This window comes from Penaeus monodon, chromosome 9 (genome assembly GCF_015228065.2).
Source record: "Penaeus monodon isolate SGIC_2016 chromosome 9, NSTDA_Pmon_1, whole genome shotgun sequence".
NCBI classification, from domain to species: Eukaryota; Metazoa; Arthropoda; class Malacostraca; order Decapoda; family Penaeidae; genus Penaeus; species Penaeus monodon.
In genome coordinates, this window is record NC_051394.1 from 18,966,207 (window position 1) to 18,976,206 (window position 10,000).

The following is a 10,000-nucleotide window of genomic DNA, read 5'->3' on the forward strand; positions in this document are numbered from 1 at the left end:
TTCAGGGAATGTAGTACATGGCCATGGTGTATGATGGACATGCCATGAGTTTTTTTTTTTTTGTTACAATCATGGGAAAATATTTTTCTGCCTCTGAAAATGTGATTAAGTCATTTTTAACACTCATTTTACTATGCGAAAAAAAAAAAAAAAAAAAAAAAAAAACTATGATTTAAATTCATTATGCCATACACTGCTTATTTTATTAAGAATATAGAGCGAATAATGATCAAATATGGAGTCTATATAACAAAAAAAATACCTTCAATCTTGATTTATCAGGAAATATGGCAAATAGAGACTTTAGAAAATAATGATAACTGAAATACAACATATGCTCGTAGTATTAAAAAGAAACGGCAAGGATGCTGGTATTGGCATGAGCGGCCGCGCATGCTAGGGTGACGATATAAGCCCCCAGCAGCGGGGCCCGGGCCAACTATGAATACTACCCGTCAGGAAAGGGTTAATAGGGGTAGTACTGCATGTAGAAAAGGTATGAATGGAGAATGAATATCTTCACAATACAAGAGATGTATGTGACCTGTTTCGATATATCTTCATCAGAAATACATTTGTCAACATGAATACAGTTCATACTACTGCACGAGGGTGATGGTTTCATTTGAGTTCAATTTGAAATAATACTATTTATACAGTGATCAAATCAGAAACCGAATGCTATCAACTTGTGAGAATATATAGAAAAAACACTTGGAACACCTACATTATTATAGATCATTTGAGATGATGATCAATTTGTTTAGGTAATAATATTCTGATAATACATTTGTCAAATGATTTTATTGGTAAATAAAAAACATTTATAAAAATTGTGCATCATATAAAAAATACTGATAGACAAACACAAAATAAATATGTTTATGTATAGAGAAATGAGCTTAAAAAAAGGGTCTTAATTTTATTCAGACACAAAGTAGTACTTACACATATGAAAAAAATTCTTACAGAATATGGAAACAAAGTTTAAAACCTTTGGCATGAACTTTAAACCATGGCAAAAGAGGATGAGGATGATCAACAAAATGCTGATAATGACCTACTGTAATGGAGGATAAAGACAAGTCAGAAGGACTACAGTATAAAATAATAATATTTATTTTTCAGAATAATGTATTGTAAAACCAAAAAACTTTTTGCAAAATTTATAATTGATACAAAAAAAATACTTTATTAAGAAAAGTTTATATATTGTGAAGCCTGGGATAAAAGGTCAAAAAGGTATCCCCAAACACAATTTTCACCACATTAAACCCCTTCAAAGGTTTTCTGTATTCAATGGGATCTAAATCAACTTTAAATACAACCGGGGCAATTTTTTTCCTTCTCTTAGCTTTATACAATGGCCCTGTCTCTCGGGGTTTTTCTGGATTCTAGAACTTTGGGGGGGAGGAAGTTTGTGTTCCAGCTTGATTTTAAGTTTTTGGTGGGGGTTGTAACTCTTTTTTCGTTTTAATTTTTCACCTGTTAGGTGCTCATTTTTTCTCTCTTATTTTTATATAATATCATTTACTGTTTCTCCATCTCCTCCCATCAACAGTTTGGAAGTATAAAGTTTCACACTTTTTCCATGCTCCTTTTTGAATCCAGGCCAAAAAAGGGCTATAAAAGGGGTCGGGGGGCAGATATCATCCATCTGCACCACTGTCACTTGGAGACAGGGGGTTTTTTTGATAGCTTCACTTTTTCTACCGAGTCACAGGAAAATTCCCTTTGCTTTTGCTGGCTCCATCCCTATTTTTGCTTCCAATGCGGCAAGTTTTTTCCTATCATTTTATGGTTTTGATTATCTTTTTCCTCTCCGGGAAAAATGAACTGCTACCCTTTTGATTACACTCCTTTTCCCAAAACCACTCACTTTTCCCTTGGAGATTTATCTTTCTCATGTATGATTTTTCCCATCAATTTGCCACTGGCTATCACCCCTTAGGCTTTTTTCCTGCTACAAAAATTTTGTCCTAACATGCTTCAGTTACTGGTGTTGGGGAAAAAGTGTCCCTTTCCACTTCCTTTTTCCAACATCTTTTTTTTTTGATTTTCCTTCGCTTTTTTTGGTTTCAAAAACATCACATGCAGCAATTCTCTTGGCCTTGGGGATTTTTTAAAAGGGTTTTAGATTTGCATTTATGGGTAGTTTTCTTGCTCACAGCAGTTTTTTTTTCTTAATGTTTAAGGAGAAGTCTAAAATTCTTGAATTTGGAAACAACCTTGCAATTTTTTTCCCCCATACTTTTTCCTAGTCTTTTAAAATTTTTTGGGGAAAAGAAAAATAAGATTAAATCTGGTAAAATAGTGTATAAAGGGCTTTTTTGTCATTTTTGCCTTTTCAGTTTTGTTTGGGTCCTTTGTTGTGCATTTTCCAGCCTGAATATTATTTATCTACTCTATTAAGTCTCTGTCCAAATTTTTTTTGTAAACTCTTTAAATCTTCTTCTAAGGCATCGGGAAAGGGTAGAACATGTGCTTGATATTATATGTTTTAGACGTGTTCAAAATAACTTCTGTGGGTCTCTTCCCGTCCACTAAACTAGAATTAGAAGTTTTCTTTCTTGCTAAACTGTTCGAGAGAATTTGATATGTTTTAAACAGGATGTTTTTGAAGACAAGTTGTTTGATTTTTAGTATCCCCTTTCCTTTTCCTTCCCAGTTCAGTTTATTTCTTCTATTCATTGCTGTTCAGAAAGGTATTCACGTATAGACTCTCCCTTCTTACACAGCCTAATAACTCGCTGTGACACTCTCCTCCAGTCCCTTGGTCAAATTTATGCTGCGACAGCAAGTGTCTTGCGCCCCACGGTTAGAGGACCTTTTGCAAAATTTGCAATTGGATAAACTCTGCAAAGTTTTAGATGCTTTTGGAAAATGTACTGTTGGTGAAGTAATTTTCCATAAAATCGCAATTTTCGGGGAGAAAAACCTTTGTTATGATAGTTCCCTGTGTTTCTTTCAAGAACCACCAAATGTAACACGTTTCCGGGGGCCCTTTTGGGCTAAGCCACTCCCCCCTTTTAAAAAGCTGTTTACGGGAGCAAAATCTGGGCATTTTTGTCTTCTGAAACCAACTGTCGTAAAGAATACTGTCAACACAGCTGTCGAGATCTTGTTGCTGTAGCAAAGTTTTTTCCCACCCCAGTACGGTTTCTTTAGAGGCTGTGAGATCCTCATTCCCTTTTACTGAGCTTTTTCTCTTCCCTTAAAAAACAGAAATAATATTTAATTTCTTTTTTGTATCATAATGTTTTAAAATTTTTTTGAAAAATTATAAAAAAAAAACCAATTATACCTTAAAAACAACGATAAATCTGATACCAAAACCATCTTTTCCTTAATTCCCAAAAACTATATTTTTTTTTTAATTATATAACTTGCAAACACTTTTAAGGGGTTTTTCAGGAGAAAAGGATGAGATGACAGTAAGAAAAATGAAAAAGAAAAAGGAGGAGGGGGGAGGGGGGGAAACAGAATAACCATAGGAAGAAGTTGAGCTGAATGAGGAAAAAAAAAGGGGGGATGTCCATGGGGGGAAAAGAAAACAGAGATTAGGAAAAAAAGACATCCAGGGAGGAGGGGAAGGCGAGAAATGAGGAAATGAGGGAAAGGTAGGTGAATACAATGAGGGGAAAGGGGGAGGGGAGGGGGAAGAGGAAAAGGAGGAAGGAAAAAGGAGGAGGAAACAAATAAAGGAAATGGAGGGGTAAAAGGATGAAAGGAAAAAAGGGGAAAAGGGGGAAAAAGAAAGGGAAAAAGAAGACAGGAGGAAATACTAACCCGTCTGTTGTATTGTTTTTTGAAAACCTCTCCACATAGATGGCATCTATGGGTAAAACCAATTAAAAAACTAACCCAAAGGGCAGGAAGTAAAATATGCCAACCTCTGCTATCGGATACTAACAATACCAATAAAATAACCATAGCAAAAATAAATACTATATACAATTGTCAAAAAAAAATAAAAAAAAAAAATCCCCCCCCCCCTCGGTGAGGGCATGTAGATAATAATTGATTACTTGGGCAGGACCATCTTACACTTTTACAAAAAAATCAGTAACTCTCTTTTCCCCAGTGGGAGTGAGTTGTTGAAATGAGTGATGATAGAAAATATTTAAACAGAAAATTAATAACAAAAACAATCAATAATAAAAATAATGATGAGATAATAACAATACCCAATAAAACAATAAACCATAAAATAATAAAAATATTTTTAAAATAATAAATAATAATAATAATAATAAACAATAATAGCAACAATATCCAAAACATTTTCATGGCAAAAATACCCAAAAAATTTCCTTTCCTGATTCAACCTTCCCATTCTGATCTCTCACATTCACGGTCCCGCCATGATAAGCTTTATGTTATACTGAAAAGACAAAGTACAAACTAATTTGTTTTCAAATCACATTATAAAAAAGACTATGTTTGAAAATTAATTGATGTCAGGGCCCGAACCCTTAACGTGGGTGCATATTTATATATATATATATATATTTAAATTTATATTATATATATATTTTATATTATATATTATTTTTAATATATATTTATATTTAAAATTATATTTTAAAATTTATATTTTATATTTATATAAAATTTTTATATTTTATATATATTTTATATATATTTATTATATTTAAATATATATTTATATTAAATTTTTTAATATATTTATTATATTAATATATATATTGTGTATATAATATATGTGTAATTTATATGTGTAATAATATATGTGTAATATTGTGTATATATATAATATGTTATATAATTTTTAATGTGAATATATATAATAGTGTAATTATTATATATATATTATTATAAAATTATATATATATATATATATGTATATTATATATGTATATTAATAATGTGTGTATAATATATGTGGTATATTATTAGTAAAATTTATATGTGTTTTATATATATATAATAATAATATTTATTTATACACAAAAACCCTATATGTATATGTGTTTATATTTTATATATAATATATATATATATATACTAAACAAATTTATATGTATTATAATATATAATTAAAATATATTTTACTAAAAATATATGTTATGTATAATATATACAAAACATAATGTATATGTTTTAATAATGTTATTATACAAAAAACATAATGATGTGGATATATATTATATATATATCTATAAAATATATGTATATGTATATATATATAAATAACCGATACATATATATATAGATAAATATCTATTATATAATTTGTATATATATATACATATAACATTCCATACATAGATATTCATATCTATATATACATATATATATATACATATATAATAGTATATATATATGCATATATTATACATATTATATATAAATGTTATTAATATTATTTTAACCAATATAATACATATATATATATATACATATATATTACATATATATATACAATATATATATATATATATTTACATATATATATATACATATATATATACATATAACTATATAACATATATATATACCATAAATATATACATATACATTATTTATACACATATATAACATATATATTTATATATATATGTATATATATTATAGATATATTATTATAGGTGTGTGTGTGTATATAATGTATATATATGTATATATAAGAATGTATATAAATATATATGTATTATATGTGAATATATCTATACATATATATACACAAATATATACATATATATACATATAACTATAATATATATTATACATATATATACATATATGCTTATACATATATACACATATATATACATATATAAAATATATATAGTATACATATATATACAGATATATATACATTAATACATTAATACATATATATACAATAATAACCTATGTGTTGTGGTATATATATGATATACCTATATAGGATATATATGTTATACATTATATGTTATATATGTAATATATATGTGATATATATGTATGCATATATATATAATTACATAGAGTATATATAGATATACATAGTATATACAATATTATGATATACATTATATATATATCGTATATGAGACATATCTATGAGTACATATATTATGTTATACATTATATATATATTATATATATATACATATATATAATTAGATATGTAGATATATACCATTTTATATACAACACACATATATATATACATATATTTACAATAGATAGACATATATAACAAGATAATACATATATATATGTACATATTATATACATTATATACACAGAGATATATTGATAGACAAAATTAGATAGATATATATGATATATAGATATATAGATATATATATATACTATATAAGATATATAAAATACACACACACACACACAGACACACACACACAATTTAGCATAAATATATAATATAATTATATATATATATTATATATCATATATAGATATACACATATTATACCATAATTATACATATATATACAATATATAATACATATTATATACATGATATAATCCTATATACATATACACATACTATACAGATATATATATAATATAATATAGACATAGAGATATAGATAAATGATCTAGATATATATATAAGATAATATACATATATTATTACATATATATATAAATATATTCGATAACATCACATATATATAACATTAGATATACATATTATAGATATACATATATATACATATATATATACATACAACAATATTATAATTAGATATATATACATATATATATATACATACATATAGATAGATATTACAGATATATATATATACATACATATATTAAATAAATATATACATATATATATAACACATTATAAGACATATATATATACCTAATAAATACATATATGACACATATATAAATAACAAAGTTACCCATATAGAGTATACATATAATATCATATATAATATACATATATATATACATATATTATTTGTTATGTATATATATAATATATCATATATAATATTTGTATATATATATATGTAATATATATGATGTATATATATATATGTATATATATATATATATGTAGATATATATGTAGATATATATATATAGATATATATAATATACAAGATCGATAAAATATATATATAACATAGATATATATAACAGCGATATCTAAATATTATATGACATATATATACTAATTACATATACATTATATATAGACATATACATATATGATATTACACTAGACATATATAATAAATACATATATATATATATATATAATATACATCTATATATATATATAGATATATAAATATATAATAACAAATAGAATATACATATATATATTAGATATATATAGATACAAATATATATATAGATATAATAGAGATTACATATATGACTATTATGAGTATATTATATATAACATATATATATACATATATATAGAGAATACATATATAGATAACAGATATATTATATATACATTATCTATATACAAATATATATATTATATAGATTATATATATATATATATATATATATATATAATCTAGATATATGCCACACACACAAATATATAGATAATAATACACACAACTATACTATTATATATATGAAGATATAATATTATTATAATAATAATATACACAAATATATATATATAGATATGTATATATATATAATATATATGATATAATATATATATATATATATATATATATATGATATAGATATATATATATATATATATCTATATATATAGATAGAATATAGATATATAATATATTATATAGATATATTATATATAGATATTATAGAGAAGATATATATAATATAAGATTATAACATATATATATATATCGATATATATATAGTAGATATAATATGTATAATTAATATGTAATATATATATATTTTAGATATATATATTTGTGTATATATATATTGTATATCTAGAGAGAGATATAGATATATAATTTGTGTATTATAATAGTATATATAAGATATATAGAGAGATATATATAGATATATATTTGTGATATATATATATATATATTGTGTGTGTGTATATAATATAATTATAGAATATATATATATTATATAGATATATATAATAATATATATTTGTATATATATGTATGTATATATATATATATGTATATATATATGTATATATATATATATATATATATATATATATATAGTATATATATTATATAATATATACTATCTTTATATAATATAAGATATATATTTTTTTTTATATATATATTATATATATATATAATATATCTAATAAATATATTTGTATATGTATGTATATATATATATAGAATAATATATATAATATAATATATATATGTATATATATATGTATATGTATATATATATCTATTGGTATTATTTTTTATATGTATATATATATATTATATATATATACATATAATATATATACATATATATATATAGATACATATATATATTTATACATATATTAATATATACATCTATATAGATACAAATATATATATATATATTATATATATATACATATACAAAATATTGTATATTATATGATATATATATATGATATATATATGTATATCGATCTGTGTATTACTTAGTGTATTTAATATATGTGTATATATGTATTTATAGATGATATATATATGTATTATATAATGTATATTATATGGTATAGATATATATCTGTATATCTATGTAGATATATATATATGTATATATATAGGTATCTAAATGTGTATGTATATATATATACGTATATATATATGTATATATGTATCTATGTGTCTATATATGTATATATATATGTATATTATGTGTATATTCTATATATATATATATATATATTATATAATATAATATATATATTATATATATATGGGTGTGTGTCTGGTGTGTGTGGTGTGATTTATATATAGAATATAAACTCTATATATCTATATATATATATATATATATATCTATATAATAGTATTGTATATTCATATAATATGTGTTATATATATGTATATATATATGATATATATAGATGTATGATATATGTATAATATATGTATATATATATGTATATATGTATATATATATGGTGTGTGTATATAAAATGTAGAATTACATATATAATTAATATATTGTATATGTATATATATATATCATGTATATACAGGTATAATGCATATATATATATATATTATATATATTATTATAATTATATATAGATCTAATATGGTGTTATATTATATACATAGATGTTAATAATATAAGGAATCATATTATACCATATATATACATATATATACATAATAGTATATACATATATATACATATGATATGTATATAAATATATACATATATATGATATACATTATATTTTTTAAAAATTGTAATTTTTTATACATTATATATATATATACACATTATATATTACACAATATATACCTATATTCATACACATCTATATATATATACGCATATATATAACATATAATACACACACAAATATGTATAATTATATGTATATAATGTATATGTATATAGATGGATAGATATATGTATATATATGTATATGTATATATTATATATGATATATATATGTATATATATATGTATATGTATCTATATATGTATATATATGTATATGATATATATATGTATATATATGTATATGTATTATATATGTATAATATTGTATATATATAGATATGTTAGATATATATGTATATATTATATATATATAAATATATATACATAATATACACCACACACACATAATATATATATAAATATATATAATATATATATAATATATATGTATCTATATGTGTACTATATATATATGTAATGTATATAATATGATATAGATATGTATATATATGTATATGTTAGATATATGTATATCCTAACATGTATATATAGGTGATAGTGTATATAGATATATATGTAGAGGGATATATATATAGATCTGTATGATAGAGAGGGAGAGGATAGATGGATAATATGGGATGAT

The 10,000-nt window shown here is 22.3% G+C and overlaps 1 protein-coding gene across 2 annotated transcripts in view; it reads left to right on the forward strand.

Moving 5' to 3' along the window:
- The window catches only part of LOC119577022, a 73,218-nt gene that overhangs the window by 58,145 nt on the left and 5,073 nt on the right, over nt 1-10,000 (forward strand). The gene's annotated exons all lie outside the window — the stretch shown is intronic.